This window comes from Silene latifolia, chromosome 7 (genome assembly GCF_048544455.1).
Source record: "Silene latifolia isolate original U9 population chromosome 7, ASM4854445v1, whole genome shotgun sequence".
NCBI classification, from domain to species: Eukaryota; Viridiplantae; Streptophyta; class Magnoliopsida; order Caryophyllales; family Caryophyllaceae; genus Silene; species Silene latifolia.
Genome location: NC_133532.1, coordinates 38,488,253 through 38,508,734, shown reverse-complemented (window position 1 = coordinate 38,508,734; position 20,482 = coordinate 38,488,253). Strand labels below are relative to the sequence as shown.

At 39.1% G+C, this 20,482-nt stretch overlaps 1 non-coding gene across 1 annotated transcript; it reads right to left on the bottom strand.

Moving 5' to 3' along the window:
* Window positions 1–7,071: 7,071 nt before the first annotated feature.
* Window positions 7,072–7,178, bottom strand: LOC141593311 (small nucleolar RNA R71). The gene has a single exon (XR_012521405.1). It is a non-coding gene; the product is annotated as a small nucleolar RNA R71 (small nucleolar RNA).
* Between the last annotated feature and the right edge of the window lie 13,304 nt (window positions 7,179–20,482).

The following is a 20,482-nucleotide window of genomic DNA, read 5'->3' as shown; positions in this document are numbered from 1 at the left end:
AAGTAGTAATAAGAAACATTATTAGATTATATTTTAAGGTTTCTAATTAATATATCTAGTTAATATATAATTAGATTTAAGGGGTTGTCTTGGTGCCATCAAAAGGAGAATCTCTACTATTGGGATTTTGGAGGATCATCCATTAATTTGTAGCTCAAGAACAAGTGAGAAGGAGTCCTCACTTGTGCCCTAAACCGATTTCTATTATTGTAAGGAACATTTTTCTTACTTTTCTATTAATACTATGTTATGCATACACTAGATCAACATCTATTTTAATGGGTAATATAGATCAATAATTAAAAGAGTTTAATTAGAGGGTTTTTAAATCCTTTCAGCAACTCCGTCAATATCCAATTTCCCCACCAATTCGTACCACTATCACCATGGTTGGCATCATTTAATTCGATTTCGAACTCGGAATCGAAACCGAGTTGATTTGCAACCAGCGGTGAGCCACCACCGTGACTCTACCACAAACGACCATTGTCCTCCTCCGACGAACTCAGTTGCACTAGTCGGAGCTCCGACGCAGCTCTACCCGAACCCAAGTCCGATTATCAATGTGATTTTGGAATGTTCAAGTGTTGGTACGATACAACGTTTTGGTTGTCTAATTTCACTACTATTACAATGACGATTTTGCCCCTGCTAACAAAAGAGGGAGGATCACTTAAGTGAGGGCTGTTTAGTACTTTTTTCCTCCCATTTTAGAGCATGTATAAGACCAACCCTCAATTTGAGACGGCAAGATCTCATCAGACAAAAACAGTAGGTAGTAATTAGAAAACTAATCCATTTATTCTTCTCCTTTAATTAGTTTAATTTAGTCAATTAATCCATTTCAAGTTTCAAGCTTTTTGTAATCATCTTCTTAGATCTATGCTATTTTTAGTCTTTCCTCTCATATGGTATTAATTTCTCATCCTTCTCTTTCATTATTGTTTTTATTTATTTTTTGTTGTTTAGATAATTTTAATATTTAATTTAATTAAAGTTTGAATCTTTTGTAGTTTAATTATGTTTATCCCATGTTTATTGTTAGTTAGTAGTTTAATTAGTGTTAATTTGATTATGTTAGAGTAGAGTAATTAGTTAGGGGGAAGGGATTAGTGTATTAAATTGGGATTTCATTTTATGGATAGTCATTATTATCGCTAATCGTTGAGTCATTTGTGTTTTTTTTTTTTGCTAACATGTGAGCATTTTATATAAAATGAATCATCCAAGAGGAAATTACAGTTCAGCACATATTTCATCAATTCTAATAGGCTAAGTACACAAATTACAATGAATTGCCAATTGACTAAGCCAAGCACAATCAGTTTGCTGCACAACAGAATGCACCTGATGTACAATTCTATGGTGCAGCTGCTTCTTAAGAGCTGCTACCAGATGCTCAGGTCTTCGAAGTTGAAGTTCCAACCTGCAATTGTTGCGTTCAGTCCACAACATATAGTACACAGCCATTCTTACCATTCTACTAGTCTTCCTCTGCAACTTCGAATAATGGGTCATAGGGCCATTAAGACGAAGACAGAGCCACTGCTCAATACCATCTAACACCTGAGTGCTATAAACACAGTCCCCAAAGAGGTGCTCATGAGTTTCCTCCATAACTTCACAAAGAATACATCTATCTGACATACAGAAGCCCAGCTGATAAAGTTTAGCCCGAGTATTTAAGGCCTTCCTCTAAATCAACCAGCCTATAAATGAATGTTTTGGCAAAATCCAAGTATCCCAAACATCTTTATACCAAGGAACAGGGGGGTGGGATCCCTGCCGCCATTGGTACCCTGCACCAACTGAATAACCACCAGGGGTAGCTATCCAAGTACTGTTCTGAAAACCAATTTCCATCAACCTTTTGACACGGCAAATATTTCTCCAGTTCCAATTGGAATCAGGAGAAGGTACATAAGTATCCCACTGTGCCCCTTTCAAATACACATGATCAATCCAAAGGACCCAAAGTCTATCAGCCTTTGTATATAACCAATTAACAAGCTTACCTACACTTGCATTATTCCACACCCCAGCTTCCTTTATACCCAGACCACCCTCTTTTTTACTACAACAAATGCCATGCCATGAAACTAAAGGTGTTCTGCTATAATCAGACTCTCCACACCATAAGAAGTTCCTACAAATAGCTTCAATTCTCTTAATAACCCCTTTAGGAATTAGGAAGATAGAGGCCCAGTAATTATAAAGTGTGTTGAGAACAGAATTTATAAGAATAAGACGTCCTGCATAGCTAAGCTTTCTTGCTCCTATGCCACGAATTTTAGCCACAATCTTCTCTAAAAGGACATTACAGTCAGATTTAGTGAGTCTACCAGGTTGGATGGGGACACCCAAATACTTGAAAGGGAGATGACCCTCCTGGAACCCTGAAACCTGGGTAATGTCATACTTCAAATCATCAGCTACACCACTGAAAACCACCTCAGACTTGGAAGCATTAACCTTGAGACCAGATGCAGCAGAGAAGGTTGCTATAGCTCTCAGAATAAGCATAATAAATTTTACATCCCCTTTACTGAACATAAGCAAATCATCAGCAAATAACAAATGAGTTAACTTCAGGCTCTTGCAAAGGGGGTGATACCTGAAATACCATTGATTAGTAGCAAAGTTCATAATTCTAGTCAAATACTCCATACACAGACAGAAGAGTAGAGGGGAGATAGGGTCCCCTTGCCTTAACCCCCTTCTACCCTTAAAATAACCAAAGTGGGCACCATTCAAATTAAGAGTGTAAGATGGAGATGAAAGGCAGGCCATAACAAGTAACCTAAAATTCTCAGGGAATCTCAGGGCCACTAACATCTGTTCCACAAAAGTCCACTCTATAGAATCATAAGCTTTCTGCAAGTCTAGCTTAAACATACACCTGGGTGATGCTCTACCTCTGTGATACATCCTTACTAGGTCTTGACAGATTAAAATATTCTCAAGAATACTTCTACCCTTCACAAAAGCACCCTGTTCTTACTGATAATATCAGGTAGTACCCTGACCAACCTATTGCAAAGAATCTTTGAAATAGCTTTATAAAGAACATTGCAATAAGAGATGGGCCTGAAATTTTGACAGTAGTTGGTCTTTCATTCTTAGGAATTAAGGTGATGATGGTAGCATTAATTTGAGACAGTAGCTTCCCAGTAGAGAAAAAATCACAAACAGCAGCACAAACATCACCCCCAATAATCTCCCATGCATCCCTATAGAATTGGCTAGAGTAGTCATCTAGTCCAGGTGACTTATTTTTAGGGATGCTGAAGATACAACTCTTCACCTCATCTGGAGTGACAGGCTGAGCCAAAATATTCCAGTGCTCCTCAGAATAGCATGCCCCTCTTCTAACCACATTAACATTAACCTCAGTAGTAGCAGTATGAGATCCTAGAATATCCATATAGTAATCCAAAAAAGCAGCTTGTATAGAAGAACCCTCAGTACAAACTATTCCATCCTTATCCTCTATTTGGAAAACCTTATTAAGCATCATCCTTTTTTTAATGATATGATGAAAATAAGAGGTATTAAGATCCCCTTCCAATGACCACTGTATCTTAGCCTTTTGAATAAGAAAGCTATCCCTAGCAGCAATTAGTTCCTTCAAATTATGAGATAAATCCACCTCCTGCTGTACTAGATCAGAGTCACCAGGATTTACAAGTAAGGCTTTCTGAATAGTTTCCAGAGCCAGACTAGCAATATTGGTGTTATTTTCAATATCAGAAAAGCATTCTCTATTCAAATTTTTCAGGACACACTTAAGAGCCTTGAGTTTCTTAATCACAACAAACATCTTTGTGCCCCTATATCCATTAGCCCAAGACATAGCATCTGCCTCTTTAAAAGTAGGAGCACTACCCCACATATTGAAGTATTTAAACTCTTCTTCCCATCAAGCTCAGTATTCTTATTCATAATAGTACAAGGACAATGGTCAAAAAGCCCCTCAGGGTGAAAATGAGCAAGACTAGTACCAAAATTGTCCATCCACTTTTGATTTCCCATAACTCTATCCAACCTACTATAGACTCTGTCACAAGGGCCTTGCTTATTGGACCAAGTAAACAAAGCACCAGTAGCTGGAATATCCTCCATTTCACAAATAGATACACAATCTGAAAGTGTTCCATTTCAGCATCAGAAGTATTCCCACCTAGTCTTTCAATAGGAGATAATACAGTATTAAAATCACCAAGCCATAACCAAGGATCATTACACTCACCAGCAATCCTCTTAAGAATGTTCCAAAGTTCTACTCTTTCATATAAACCATTAAAGGCATAGATCATAGTAAGCAAGAATTTGTTCCCATCAGTTTGAGATGAAACCAACATATGAATGTGTTGGGCACTATAAGAAAGAAACTGAATATAAAAAAGATTAGGTTTCCACAAAATCCATATTCTACCACCCTTATGCCAACTGCAGTTAGTGGAGACACTCCAACCATCACAAATAGAGGTATCACGTTTTAAAAGAGTTCCAGGTTTAAGCTTTGTTTCAAGCAAGCCAAATAAACCCACCCCATTATTGTGCATAAACCATTTCACCACTCTCTGCTTATTCAGGTCATTAAGACCCCTAACATTTGATGTGACCATAATTAGCGCATATTTAGTCCCCGAATTAGCCTTGTTCCCATGCTTTTTAGTGCATATTTGGGTCATTTAATGTCTTTAGTTCTTTGTTTTGCATATTCTTTGAGGTTTTGTGTCCTTGGTAGGAAAGGAGTGCAAACCTTGCATTTTCATGGCAAAATGAGACTAAATTGATTGAATTCAATGACCAAGCATCAAGGAGAGACAAGATTAGAAGGCCTTTGTACATACTATAGTAGTTTGGCAATGATGAGGAAAGATCCTTGCATCCCCAAGGAAATCCCCAAGGATTTTATGAAGAAAAAGGAAGAAAAGAAGAAGAAACAAGTCTAAGCAGCAATCCGTGCGGATTGCCAAGAAGACGCCCGTCCTCCACCTTACAATCTGTGCGTCTTCTACCAAAGACGCCCGGGCAACAGCCACCAGAAGACGCCCGTCTTCTCCCAAAGACGCCCGGGCAGAGACACAGGAATTCGGCCGTCCCGAGCCTAAGACGCACGGATTCCAAGGCAGCGCAAATTCGTTCTTCAAGCTTCAAAGAAAGATGCCCTTCCTTCAGAAAATACCGGCGTTTCCCTAAGTAGGGACTTAATCGTTATTTAAGCCCTTAGTTACCCCTAATGCATCCACCTAATTTCCACTATAAATACCCCATTAGTCTAATTGGAAGAGCATGTTCTTCTTATCAATTCTTAGTGTAGTTAATATCAATCAAATCTCTCTTTAGTTTTGTAATCAACAATTAATCAAGTTTTAATACAAGTTTTATTTCCTTAATCTCTCTTGTGTTCATCCTTTATTTTGGGTAATTGAAGATTATTTGGGTTATTATTGGGAGATTGACAACCTCTCAATCAAGCATCAAGTACTTCTTTTATTCTTTGCTTTATTATTGGAATCATTAGTAGGTATAATTCTCTTAATCCCTTTTTAATTATTGTTAATTACTTTCATTTATTCATCATGTTTTACTTTGTTGGTATGATTGACAACCTTGCTAGCATGATCAACATGATAATGAGTGAGTAGTCACCTAGCTAGGGTTAATGGGTAATTAGGGGAAACCAACATGGGGAATAATTCATGCTTAAATTAATATGCTTTCATGGTTTATTTGCTTGCTTGTTTTGATCTTGACTCATGCACATGTTATGTTTGATGAAATGCGAGCCTATGAATCCTTGCATTTTTTACCCATCACCTATCTTTTCAATGAGACTTGTAAGACATAAACCAACTCGTGTCTCATTAGACCATGCATGTTGTTGAGTAGGGAAGACTAAGTCGACTTGTAGGTGTTGTACAATCTAATCGATTCGGCTCCGGGACCCAAACTTTCCTAGGATTGTAAGATATAACCCAACTCAATCCATCACAACAATAATTGCTTGCTTATAATTTGAGAACATGTTTGTATGATCAATTCCCATGATTCCCCTATGACCCCATGACACCCTAGTGCTTTTTATCAATTGTTTACAACCCTTTTAATTCATCTTGCTTGTTTATTTTCATTGCTATTTAGTTTAGTGACCTTCTACATCAACTCAAATTGTGACACCCCTAAGACACCACTAGTTTCAATAGAAATCTCATCTCAATTCCCGTCCCTTGGGATCCGACCTTTACTTGCCTCTTTACTAATTGTAGAGTTGTTTGTGAAGTTATAAATTGTGTTTTGGTCTAGGTGCTCCTAACGACAAGTTACCGAAAAGATTTAGTCCGACCAAAAATGGCGTCGTTGCCGGGGACGGTGTTAACTTGATTTAGATTTCCTTATATTGTTATTAGTTGTGTCTTTCTTTTCCTTGGGGAAGTAAAACTCCTCAAGGTTTGTTCTAATTGTTTTCGAGTTGTTTGATATTTTGCATGTCTAGAAGGTCACAAGGTGATTTGTTACCTTTTGATTGTGAAATTGAAAGAACTTTGACAACCAATAGAAGACTTGCGAGGAGAAATTTGAGAGGTATTGGTGAGGTTTTAGATATTCAACCAACTATTGAGTTCATCAACCCTTTTTGCAAGAGAAGGTGAGGAGAACCCAACACAAAATACAACACAAAATCAACCCACAATGCCTAAGTTTTCATCACATTCCGTACCCACCGAGGAGAACCTACCCAATAGTACTCCCACACCACAACATTTGACCGGAAATTTCATTGCTAAATCCGCATTTGTCCAATTAGTCGAAAGAAGCCAATTTGGGGGCATGCCTAGTGAAGACCCTCATTCTCATATGGAAACCTTTTGTGACTATTGTGATGCGCTTTCTCAAACCGGTGTAACTCAAGACCAAATTTGATGGGTCTTATTTCCTTTTTCTCTAATTGGCACCGCGAAACAATGGTTGAAGGGTCTTGATAAGGCCACTCTCGGAATTGATTCTTGGAAGAAGTTGGCTCTAGCTTTCTACAAAAAATTCTACCCACCGGAAAAAACTAACATGCTAAGAGCTCAAATTACGGGTTTTAAGCAAAGGGATGAAGAATCTTTCTACGAAGCTTGGGAGCGGTTCAAAGGAATTTGTCGCTCATGTCCTCATCATGGACTTAGCGAGTGGTTCTTGGTACAACAATTTTGGAACGGTCTATATGAAGATTCAAGGAACATTCTCAACATGGGATCAAATGGAATGTTCACCGAAGTTGATGACAATCAAACTTGGAACAAAATTGAGGAAATGGCGGTCCATAACTCACAATATAGTAGACCTCGCAAGGCTACTAGAGGAGGAAAGCATGAAGTGGACTCCGTTACTCAATTGGGTGCTCAACTTAGTGCTCACATTGACACAATCAATTTGAAGTTTGAAAAAGCTATGGCTAGACTTGAAGAAGCCTCAAAATCACCAAAGCATCATGTTAATGCCATGACGGCATCTTCATCAATCCCAAGTGGGATATGTGAGAATTGTGGAACTTTGGGACATGACCAAAGTGAATGTAGGGGAACAAATGAACAACTGAATGCTTTCCAAGCATACAAGAGTGGGACCCCTTATTCCAACTATTACAATGAAAACACCAAATTCCATCCAAATCTCTCATACAAAAGCCAAAATGTTCAAAACCCTCAAACAACATACACCCCACCTCCCATGAGAAACCAAAATCAAAGACCCTTTTACAACCAAAACCAAGGTTACCAAAATCAAAATCCATACAATCAACAAAATGACCAAGGTTTTGATGTTCAAAAAGCGGTCCTTCAAATGCAAAAGAATCAACAAGAATTTTTCACTCAAATGCAAAAAGATAGTCAAGCAAAGGAAACCACCATCAACAACATCCTAGCTCACAACAAAATGTTGGAAACCCAATTGACTCAACTAGCATCTTCAAGCTCACAAAGACAAAAGGGGCAATTACCACCTCAAAGTAATCCCCCAAGACATGAAACGGTTAGTGCCATTCACTTGAGAAGTGGTACAAGGTATGAAGCACCGAAGAAGCAAGTTGAGGATGAAGTTGTGGAAGCTAGTGACAAAGAAGAAATTGTGCAAAACTCCAAGGTTGGAGAATCATCAAAAGAAGAAATTTAAAAGAAAAATGAAGACAAGGTCAAGGAGAAGGAGCCCATTGTGATTAGACTTCTTTTTCCAAGTCGTCAAGCCAAGCCCAAATTTGATGACCAACTTGGAAAGTTTATGGAAATTGTGAAGAATTTGGAAGTCTCAATTCCTTTCACGGAATTAATCAATCACGTGCCGGCCTCTGCAAAATACATGAAATACATCCTCACAAAGAAGAAGTCGATCCGGAAGCTTGAGACTATCGCCTTCACTAAGGTGAGTAGTGCAATACTTCAAGGGAGTTCACCTCCAAAACTCAAGGATCCGGGAAGCTTCTCAATACCGTGTACCATTGGCGACACCACGATCAACAAAGCCTTATGTGATCTAGGGGCTAGTGTGAGTGTTATGCCGTACTCGGTGAGTAAAAGGTTGGGGATGGGAGAGCTTAAATGCACCAATATCACACTCCAAATGGCCGATAGATCGACGAAGACACCATTAGGGATATGGGAAGATGTTCCCGTACGAATTGGGAAGTTTTTCATCCCGGTGTACTTTGTCATTGTTGATATGGAAGAAGACTCCAACATTCCAATCATCCTAGGAAGACCTTTCTTACACACCGCGGGTGCGGTGATTGATGTGAAACATGGAGAGCTCACTCTAGAAGTGGGAGATGAGAGTATAACTTTTAATCTTGACAAGACTATGAGAGCTCCATGTTTGCATGAACCATGTTTCATGATTGATCATTATAGCCGGAAGGATGATAGGAAGAAGTCGGAACTCCAATGGAAGAAGAAAATTGAAGATGCTCCATTCAAAGAGCAAGTGAATTGTAACAAAGAGAGCTTGCAAAGCTCATCAAAGTCAAGCAAAGAAGAAGAGGATGGCCTCATTGGCCAAGACAAGAAATTGGGAGAGTTGTCTCCATCAAATCAAGAGATCTTTAGTGATCAAGTGGATGAAGTTTGTGGTCTTTGGGACGACGAGTTTGAAGGGATTTTCAATCCCTATATTGGTAATGCTATCGATCAAGACCGACAACAAGGGCAAAGGTCTATTGAAGACCTTTATCATGACAATGAACAAGCTTTTGATTACTTCTTCAAGGTGTTGAGCAACATCAACAACACCTTGGCCATGCCCCCATGACATCTCATCAAGAATGAGAGTTTGGTGGAGTCCTCCCTAAACCACCATTTGTAAATATTTCTAACTCCCTAACTCGCATTTCAATTCTTATATTGCATTCTTGTTATTTTTGGATTTTTATGCTTTGATCAAGATAATTATCATTTTTGAGAGAAGTGAGGGAGGGACTAATAATTTCAATTGATGTGTAGTGCTTTAGCTTAGTGTGGGGATAGCAATTGCCTAGGCTATTCATGCCTTAGTAGTGCCCCCACAATGAAGAACACGAGATTTTGAAGAATGGAAGAATGACAAGAGATATGCAAAGTACACGGATGGAACTGAATCCGGGTAAAAGGGGTAGAATCCGAGCGGTTTCAAGAGAATCCGCCCGTCTTCAGGCAATCCGGGCATATTGGGCAGAAGACGCCCGTCCTTCATGAGCTGAATTTTTGAAATTTCTGACTGTTAACGAATCCGGGCGTCCTGCAATAGAATCCGTCCGTCTTCAAAAAGTCGCCTGGCTTCACTGAAAGACGCCCGTCTTTTTGGCTGAGGAAAACAAGAAAAATCCCTGGAAAGGAATCCGCCCGTATTCTCTGAAAGACGCCCGTCCCGCACTTTCAAATCCGCCCGTCTTTGTTCAAATCCGCCCGTCTTTAGGCGAGAATTCTGAAACCCAGAACAGGCACAATCCGGGCGTCCCAAAGGAAAGCCGCCCGTCTTCCCCCTGCATTTCAAATTTTTTGGGTTTATTATAAACCCCCTCCCACATTCATTTCTTCATTCCTTCATTCAAAACACTACCCATAAACCCCATAACTCCAAAACCCTCATCCTCTCCATTACAAAAACAAGATTCCTCAACAACATTCACCAAAATCAAATCAAAACATCCTTTTAACAACAAATCAATCACTCCTCTTTCAACAAAAATCAAAACCAAGCACAAAATCTTCAACCTTTGAGTCGATTTTTGAATTCATAAAGGCAAAGCCTTTCATCTTTAAATCGATTTGGGTACACTAAAAATTGAATATTTTCACTCTTTTCTTGGTTTATTCATCAATGGCAAGGACAAAGGGAGCAACAAAAGCAACAAAGGCAAAGGCACCAAAGGCAAAGGCACTCTCATCAAGACAAAAGAGTCTTCAAGCAAAGAAAGCATTGGCTATGGTGGTGGCTAGCTCAAACTTGGAAGTGCAACAACAACAACCTCCCATGGAAGCAACAACATCTACTACTCCGGAAATTGCTCAACTTTCGAATTATCCGGAGGTAATTTTCATTTCCAAATCCCATAGGGACACTTTTGCCAAGTATGCTAGAAAATCATTTTTATCCACCAAGTTTATTTGTGAAGATGCCTTAGATAAGTTTGGTGTCCTTGAGCAAACTAGAGCATTCTTTAAAGCCATGGGGTTGGAGAAATTGTTTACAACAAAAGAATTGACATACCCCTCCCTTACCTTAGAATTTTTGAGTTCTTTGAAAGTTAACAAGGTAGAGACTATGGAAAACATCGAGTTCCGCCTAGCTAATGTTAGTAGGCGCATCTCCTTTGAGGAAATGGGTAAAGCATTGGGTCTTGATAATTCACCTAGTTATTTCAAGAATGTTGGCAAGTATGACCCCGCTCCTCTTTGGGAGGCGATTTCCGGAAGGAAATTTGAGAACTTTCATGCTAGTCGTGCTCTATTAGTCCACCATCCGGGCATTAGAGTGTGGCACAAGGTCATAGGAAACACCATCATTGCAAGAAAAGACACCAACCATTTCACCAAACTCGATTTTGTTCTTCTTGAGTCGGCCTTGAACATTGGAAGGGAATTCACCAAGCCTTTCAACTCTCTAAGACTTTTGGTGGATAGATGGCTAAACATTGATTGTGGGAAGCAAGGCACTACCGTTATTGTGAATGGCGGTCTAGTCACTATTTTAGCTAAATACTTTGATCCAAACTTCAACAAGGATAACAAGTATGAGGCGAAGAAGGGTGGTCATCTCATTGATATTGATACTATGATAAACAAATACAAGTGGGTCTCTCATAACCCTCTTGACACCAAGTATGGATGGCTCACAAGTGAGGCTAGATCTTTTACTTTGCCTTCGAAGATTTGTCGTTTAAGTGTCCACCGGACCAACTATCTCCTTCCCCTTTCAAAAGAGGCCGAGTATATCATCCGACAACAAAAGGGTGAAATTGAAATGCCCTCCTCTTCCATTGTCACACCACCCTATCCTTTCAAGTACCAAGAGTTCAAACCCGAAGGAGTCAAAGCAAGCAAGGATTATGTGACTCTTCTTATGCAAGAGATGCACAAGCAAGCATTCAAGGACCGGGAAGATGCTTATTTAGCCCAATATCCACCCCTCCTACACTTAGCTAGGCAAGGACTACTTGATCCTTCATGTCCTTTGCCTAGTTGGGCGGATAGGGAAGTCTTCTTTCCGAGTGCATCTAGAGGTGAGTTTCCGGGTGATAATGAGGTTATCGGTGATGAAGAGGTTGATGATAACATTGATGAAGAAGCTAGTGAAGAAGGAGAAGAGGATGATGAGCAAGGTGAACAAGAAAGTGAAGAGGGAAGTGGTGATGAGTCCACTTCTAGTGAGGAAGATGATGATAGCGATGATATGATGGAAGATTAGCAAGCTATGGAGGCTCCTACCCTCTTGAGGTTTGTTCTACTTCTTTCTTTGTTTTAATTATTTTTCTTGATGATTGTTGGAGTAGTCCTAGCACCATAGAGGACTAACACCTCGGCCCCATTGAGGTGTTCTCATTTTATTGTTCCCACCTTTTAAAATCCAAAATGACAAATTAGTTTCATGCATTGCATAGTGTGTGCATGAACTACACCTAACCTTAGGACATTAGCAATAATGTCTAACTCGATTTGGGGAAGTACATGCATACACAACGGGAGCTAATCTAAATTATCCTCTCCGTCATAAACAAAAACCATGCATCATGTAGTGTAGACTAGTGTAGCTTGCATTTAGTGTAGAAATCATGCATCATGTTTGCATAATTTTCCATCATTTTGGCCATTGAGGACAATGCCCATATTAGTGTGGGGATGGGGAATTCTAACTTAACTTTTATTCAAAAATCCAAAAAAATTTAAAAATTTTGAAAAACCATAAAAATTTGAAAATTCAAAAACCAAAAACATGTTCATTTCCTTTGTAGTGTAGTCATGTATATATTATTGACCTTGTCTAGGTGACCTTGATTGACCTTGTGGTAAGGCAACCCAAAAATACTTTCTATCAATAAGTTTGAAGTGCTCATTTCAAAGATTTTGTATGTGGAAACGTTTTATTGCCAAGGAATCCTCAAATGTTATGAAATGTTGAAATATTGAGAATTTTAGTTGTTTTGATGGAGGCGTACCACTTCGATGTGCTTTGGAGAGGGATCCATTGAATTGGGCCCCCACAGATTGTGAATTCAACCGCCCAGAGACAGAGTGACTATCACCCCGAAAAGCTATTGTCTAGAGGTTAACCGGTTGCCTAATAAGCGATTGGCGAAAGCAAAGGACATTAGCACGGAAGGGACAAACCCCATCTCTAATTTTTGAAATGTGAAAGTTAAATGAGGTCAATTTTTGAATACTAGTCATATCCACCCTTGTTTACAACGATTTGAGCATTTCATTCCTAAAAAGCCTTTTTGTCAAGCCACTTTGTCGAGCTTGGGACGATCCATGACCTTTACTTTTGTAGAGAACTCGAGACTTGTCATGTCATATTCTACTAGCATCATAGGGATCATCATTCCATACCATCCGATCGCTCTTGACGAAAGCATTTGGAAATTGAGGACGAAAGTAGTCTAGTTTAACACCATTTGGAGGTGATTTAGTGCCATCCTCTTAGCCTTAGTGATTTGTTGAACTAGTATTTGTGACGGAATATATGCTCTTAAATTTGTTCCTTTTTAGTTGACTCCACCACTTGATGAGGAAGTGGCTATTCTTTTTGTAGATGCATCCATTATTTGATTTTGTGTGCTTAATGTTTGGATGCGTCGCCATTTTGGCAAGACCCACCTTGCCTTGCAAGAAGGCATCCTACCTCATGGTTGTCTTGTTGTGAGTTGAAGGGGCGGAGTGAGACCCGCTAATTGTCTCATGTCGCTATGTTATTAGGTTAGTTTAAATAATGGTCCTAGTATTTGTCACCTCTTTACTCGGGACGAGCAAAGGTTCGGTTTGGGGATATTTGATGTGACCATAATTAGCGCATATTTAGTCCCCGAATTAGCCTTGTTCCCATGCTTTTTAGTGCATATTTGGGTCATTTATTGTCTTTAGTTCTTTGTTTTGCATATTCTTTGAGGTTTTGTGTCATTGGTAGGAAAGGAGTGCAAACCTTGCATTTTCATGGCAAAATGAGACTAAATTGATTGAATTCAATGACCAAGCATCAAGGAGAGACAAGATTAGAAGGCCTTTGTACATACTATAGTAGTTGGGCAATGATGAGGAAAGATCCTTGCATCCCCAAGGAAATCCCCAAGGATTTTATGAAGAAAAAGGAAGAAAAGAAGAAGAAACAAGTCTGAGCAGCAATCCGTGCGGATTGCCAAGAAGACGCCCGTCCTCCACCTTACAATCCGTGCGTCTTCTACCAAAGACGCCCGGGCAACAGCCACCAGAAGATGCCCGTCTTCTCCCAAAGACGCCCGGGCAGAGACACAGGAATCCGGCCGTCCCGAGCCTAAGACGCACGGATTCCAAGGCAGCGCAAATTCGTTCTTCAAGCTTCAAAGAAAGATGCCCTTCCTTCAGAAAATACCGGCGTTTCCCTAAGTAGGGACTTAATCGTCATTTAAGCCCTTAGTTAACCCTAATGCATCCACCTAATTTCCAATATAAATACCCCATTAGTCTAATTGGAAGAGCATGTTCTTCTTATCAATTCTTAGTGTAGTTAATATCAATCAAATCTCTCTTTAGTTTTGTAATCAACAATTAATCAAGTTTTAATACAAGTTTTATTTCCTTAATCTCTCTTGTGTTCATCCTTTATTTTGGGTAATTGAAGATTATTTGGGTTATTATTGGGAGATTGACAACCTCTCAATCAAGCATCAAGTACTTCTTTTATTCTTTGCTTTATTATTGGAATCATTAGTAGGTATAATTCTCTTAATCCCTTTTTAATTATTGTTAATTACATTCATTTATTCATCATGTTTTACTTTCTTGGTATGATTGACAACCTTGCTAGCATGATCAACATGATAATGAGTGAGTAGTCACCTAGCTAGGGTTAATGGGTAATTAGGGGAAACCAACATGGGGAATGATTCATGCTTAAATTAATCTGCTTTCATGGTTTATTTGCTTGCTTGTTTTGATCTCGACTCATGCACATGTTATGTTTGATGAAATGCGAGCCTATGAATGCTTGCATTTTTTACCCATCACCTATCTTTTCAATGAGACTTGTAAGACATAAACCAACTCGAGTCTCATTAGACCATGCATGTTGTTGAGTAGGGAAGACTAAGTCGACTTGTAGGTGTTGTACAATCTAATCGATTCGGCTCCGGGACCCAAACTTTCCTAGGATTGTAAGATATAACCCAACTCAATCCATCACAACAATAATTGCTTGCTTATAATTTGAGAACATGTTTGTATGATCAATTCCCATGATTCCCCTATGACCCCGTGACACCCTAGTGCTTTTTATCAATTGTTTACAACCCTTTTAATTCATCTTGCTTGTTTATTTTCATTGCTATTTAGTTTAGTGACCTTCTACATCAACCCAAATTGGGACATCCCTAAGACACCACTAGTTTCAATAGAAATCTCATCTCAATTCCCGTCCCTTGGGATCCGACCTTTACTTGCCTCTTAACTAATTGTAGAGTTGTTTGTGAAGTTATAAATTGTGTTTTGGTCTAGGTGCTCCTAACGACAAGTTACCGAAAAGATTTAGTCCGACTAACATTCAAAAATCCAATGTTATGCATGGGCATTGGAAGAAGGAGGGTCCTTACCACTTTCCATCACCTGTTCATGTGCAGCAACATTATGTTTAAGAGCATCCATGAATGTGTAGTTGCTAAATTTTCCAGACAGTTTCACACCCACCATTCCCTCCTGCCTATTAATTCTAATAATTTGTTTCACAGGGGTAGACTTAACAACAGGAGAACTCCTGACATTATGCAAAGGGGGGAAATTAGTAGGAGTAAGAATAAGAGGGGTTTGAACTCATGCAGGCACAAGCACTGATTTCACAATAGGCCTCCATTCAGCTCTCTGCTGGGGGTTAGAAACCTTCTTAGGTTCTTGAGTACGTACCCTCTTCTTTGTACCAGGTTTCCTGCACTGAGCAGCTTCATGGCCTACCCCCTTGCCACTTGTACAAGAAACAGGGCGCCACTCATAATCCACATTAACAGTCACCACATTCCCAGATTCATCCAGAAACTTTACTTTCTCAAGGAGCTTTTCATCCATAGGTACCTCAATCATTACTCTTGCATAACTCAAGCGGATTTTATCCTGTGTGTCCAAATCCATCTTAACATATTTACCAACCAAGTTGGCTATTTTAGGCAAGCATGACCCCCAGAACTTCAGGGGAATACCATGGAGCTTGACCCACACAGGCACTACCGCAACCTTCTCTTTAATCATCTCCATATCCTTGACCCATGGCTTAATAATAACTGGTTTATTATCAAACATGTAATAACCAGATTTCAACAGAGCATCTTTACCACCAGACTTAGAAAATCGAACAATAAAGACTCCATTGTCAAGGAAAGACACCCTATCAATTCCAAAATGATCCCAAACACGGTACACATAATCTTCCACAACGACCCATGGTGGATTAGCACCAAGAATATAACAAGTAACAGAGTTAGTCCAAAAATCTACCTCAGTTTTAATGTCTTCATGAGAAAACTGAAGTAAATCTGAAACATCCTCCTCCTCTTTAATGGTTTCCAAAACAAGGACATCCTTACCACCTTTGCGCACCTTCCATCCATCTTTATCTCCCGGTTCAGCTTCGCCAAGGTTCAGAACAGGGTTACCCTGAATAACATTGATGGACTTTGTTTTCCCCGTATCAGACGATGAAGGAACAAAGTTTCGATCTTTTGATCTTGAATCATCAGAGGAATGTAAGATAGCAGCTTTAGAAGATTTGATAGCTGATTTATTAGCTGAATTTAATGGCGAAAAGCGATTTGGTGTGAATTTTAGAGCCGTCATTATTACAATATTATTAGGGTTTATGATAAAAGGGCCGTCATTTGTGTTAATTTGTCACTTAATTGGTACTTTAATGTGTTGTGTAACCCTAATGATGATTAGTGTTATTTGACCTTGTTATTAAGTCGATGTGGGAGACCCGGGACTTAATTAGGCGCATTTAGGGTGAGACCGTTTCTTATTATTGTCACGCGAGTGAGTAATAGGGTGGTTGGGTACTTAGTGACTCGAGAGAGTATTAAGACCTCATTTTAGCACTTACACTTTGTCGATAAATGAATATTTAAACCCCATTGAGAACTCTATTAGATACATGAACCCCCTTAATCCCCCTAACTCCCCCTTAATTGGTCATTTTATATCTACTTTCATCGTTTACTTGTTAGTTGGTCACTCATTTCTTGCTTTAATTACTTTTAAAATATTTCCAACATCAATCTCACTGACCGACTAGACTAAAACAAAGACCGAGACTTATAAACCATTTCTAACATACCATCCCTGTGGATCGACCTCCTTACCCTACTACATTCATTAGTTTGGTATTGAGTTTTACAAATATTGTTTGCATATCGAGGAGTACGACAAAATCGGTATCAAAATGGCGCCATTGTCGGGGATGGTGCATAGTTAGATATAAGTCTTAGTCTAAGTTTTGGGCCTAGTCATTTTATTGCTTTTCAAAACACACACACACAAAAAAAAAAAACATGTTGTTCATTCATTACTTGCATCTTTAGTTGATAGTTATTAGTTACTTGCATTTAGAGTATTTTATTTAATAATGTCTTCATCCATGATTTTTGGCGATTATAATAGACCCGATGCTATGCTTTCTTATTCTCCCATTATCATTGGAGTTTTTAAAGGCCATGATTTTGATATTGATCCGGTGTTTATTATGTCAATTGGTCGGGACGCTTTTCATGGACTTGAGAGTGAGGATGTGCTTGGACATCTTAGCACTTTTGATCATTTGTGTGGTCTTGTGAGAAGGGAGGGAGTGCCCAATGAAATCATAAATCATCTTCTTTTTCCATTTTGCCTGAAGGATGAAGCTAGAAAATGGTTGTACTCGCACCCTTCAAATACCTTCTTTTCTTGGAATGATTTAGCTCAAGCCTTTCTTTACAAATATTTCCCACCTTCTAAGACCTTCAAGTTTAGGCATGACATTCTTACATTTCAACAAGGTGAGTTTGAGGGTTTTAGTGAGTCTTGGGAGAGGTTCAAAGAGCTTTTGAGTGCTTGTCCCCATCATGGAATCCTTTCTTGGCTAACTACCTTGACCTTCTTTTAAAACTTGCTTCCTTATAATAGAGAGTTGATCATTATAGCTTCTAGAGGAAAATTTGATGATTTGAATGTTAAAGAAGCTTATGACTTGATTGAAAGAATGGCTAGAGCCGATGAGGATTGGGGATTTGATAGAGCGATACCTAGGATTGGTCCACAAGCTAGAGGCAACCCGAATATACATTCTTTACATGATGATTTGACTAAGAACATTGACTTGTTGCTTCTTGATGATGTGCTTATTATTCAATCCCAACATGTTCCCTTCGTTTCTATGAATATGTGTGGTGTGGATGATTTTTTATCAACTTGTGGATCATGTGGTGGAGTAGGACATACTCTTCAAGTTTGCCCTTCATATGCTTATTCCCCACGCTCTTTTAATGGGAATGTAATGAATGATGTCAATGTTATGCCACCATCTAATGAACACTTGTCATATTATCCTTCTTCTCCAATATCACCTCTTAAAAACCAACTCACACCTCTGTGGACAATGGGCCACGGGGGCGCTTGGGAAACAAGCGTTTGCATTTGTGGAGTCGCCACCAATTTATTGTGGAAAATTGAAAACCGTTCGAATACCTCGTGTCATGTCAAGACACAAAGTAGTGACATGAACACCAAGAACTCGTTACCCTTAGCATTCTATGTCTAGAATGACTCTCGTGGATGCCAATGAACACGGATGTTCACAGAGATCTGGAGTAAGGGGTGAGGGTACGTATTAGGAAGATCTTTTGATCGAACACCTAATCCCGCCCGCCTCGATAGCGGCCTCTACTAATGATTAGGGAAAATCGTCTATACTTGATATATTGTCGATTATATGCATGCAATGCAACATTCATTAGATTAATCCTAGCATGTGAGAATTAACTAAGTCGGTGAACAAGTAATTTACATACAATTAGGTCGAATTGGGATTTAGGTTCAATTACATGTGAAAGCATACAAGCAATAAAAAAAGTACAATGATAAATACAATAAAGAAAAATTACAATAATGAAAATTACAATAATTACATCGGGTTTAATTGATTTATGTCGAAAATACATCTAAAACGGATAATTTGGAAAAGAAAGAATAAATTAACGAACAAGAATTAGGGTGATAATACGACTAATAGTCAATTAAATACGTAAACTAAATAACTAGGTCAAAGCAACACGGGAGTTCAGAGACAGAAATCAACCAGGAACAGGCGCACCAGAGCTGCGCCCTCCGGAAGAGGCGCAGCTGTCACTGCGTCTGTTCCTTGGCTCAGTTCTGGCTGTGAAGCCGGAATTTCAAGTCCATAATGATACTGTCGTTTCGTACCAAAAATAAAATACCTAAGTACAACTAACAGAAGTCAGCGGTAAGTAGGGTCGATCTCCACAGGGAGGCGGTGTACTATCTACTTGTCTATTCTATCTGTCTAATGTCACAATGGGGGTTTGATTGATTTGGACTAACTAAACTATTGAAGCTAAAGGCAAGAGAAAAGGGATAAAGGAGATTAACAATAAGAGAAAGGAAATATGCTAGGAGTCGGTCCACCGTGGTAGCTATACTATCGGGTATACTGAGACGATTAAACTATTGATAAGAAGAGCTATGGTCATCACCTTTCGGTCCTTAAACCGCCCTAGGGTCTCCTAACTTAGCTTTCGCCCTAATTAGGTATCACCTATTGTAATTAAGCAAGCCTTCCCTTCCAATCTTTCGATCCAGGTCGGGGTTAACTAGATAAATTGGTCTCCTGCATGCATTCATTCGACCTGATAACAATTAAATTGCCTAATACAATTCTTATTGCAAGACTAATCTATTCAAGTCAATTATAACACATTGCTACCACGGCTTCCCTAATCCTAACATACTACGGAATTAGCTAGACATGATTATAGTAAGAACGAGAAATAAGGAAATAACAATAAACATAAACAATAATTAAAGAAGAAAAGAAAGGGAAAGAATTAATACTGAATTATTGATCCTAAATTAAGAACAAAGTAGCGATTAATGAATGAACTTAGGTAAGGGGAGAAGAGAAGAGAGTTTAAATGACGTCCTAAGCTTCCTATTTATAAGAAAATAGGATTAGCTAAACCTAATTGACGGAAATAAAGCAAAAAGCCCAGCCCATAGCAAAATCCACTCGATCGAGTGGTTTAAAACCACTCGATCGAGTAACTAAAGCTTAAACCACTCGATCGAGTAGATTTTCTACTCGATCGAGTAAATCAATAAAGGCAACTACTCGATCGAGTAGAAAAAGGACTCGATCGACCAAAATTCTACTCGATCGAGTACTTTCCAGCAACAGTTCTCAGCTTTGCGCACTGAACTTGAAACGGCTGCCATTTCTTCGTTACTTGGCCAAACAGGGTGATTCCGGTGGCGTTGGAAAGCTAAGAGGACAAGCTTTCATATCCAATTGGAATAACCTGAATATCTGTTGTAGAACTCGAGATATGGCTCTTCAACGTAGGCACTAGCAATTTGAAGTTCTTCCTTTATTCGCCTAGCTATCTTTCTTCTTTGCGCATCTCAAAATAGCTACATTCCCGCTCCAAATTCACTCTTCCTCCAAATTCATGCTAAACGGACGGTAAAAGGCTTGTTTTCACTACTTTTGGATTCATTCCTGCAAATAAGACAAAGTA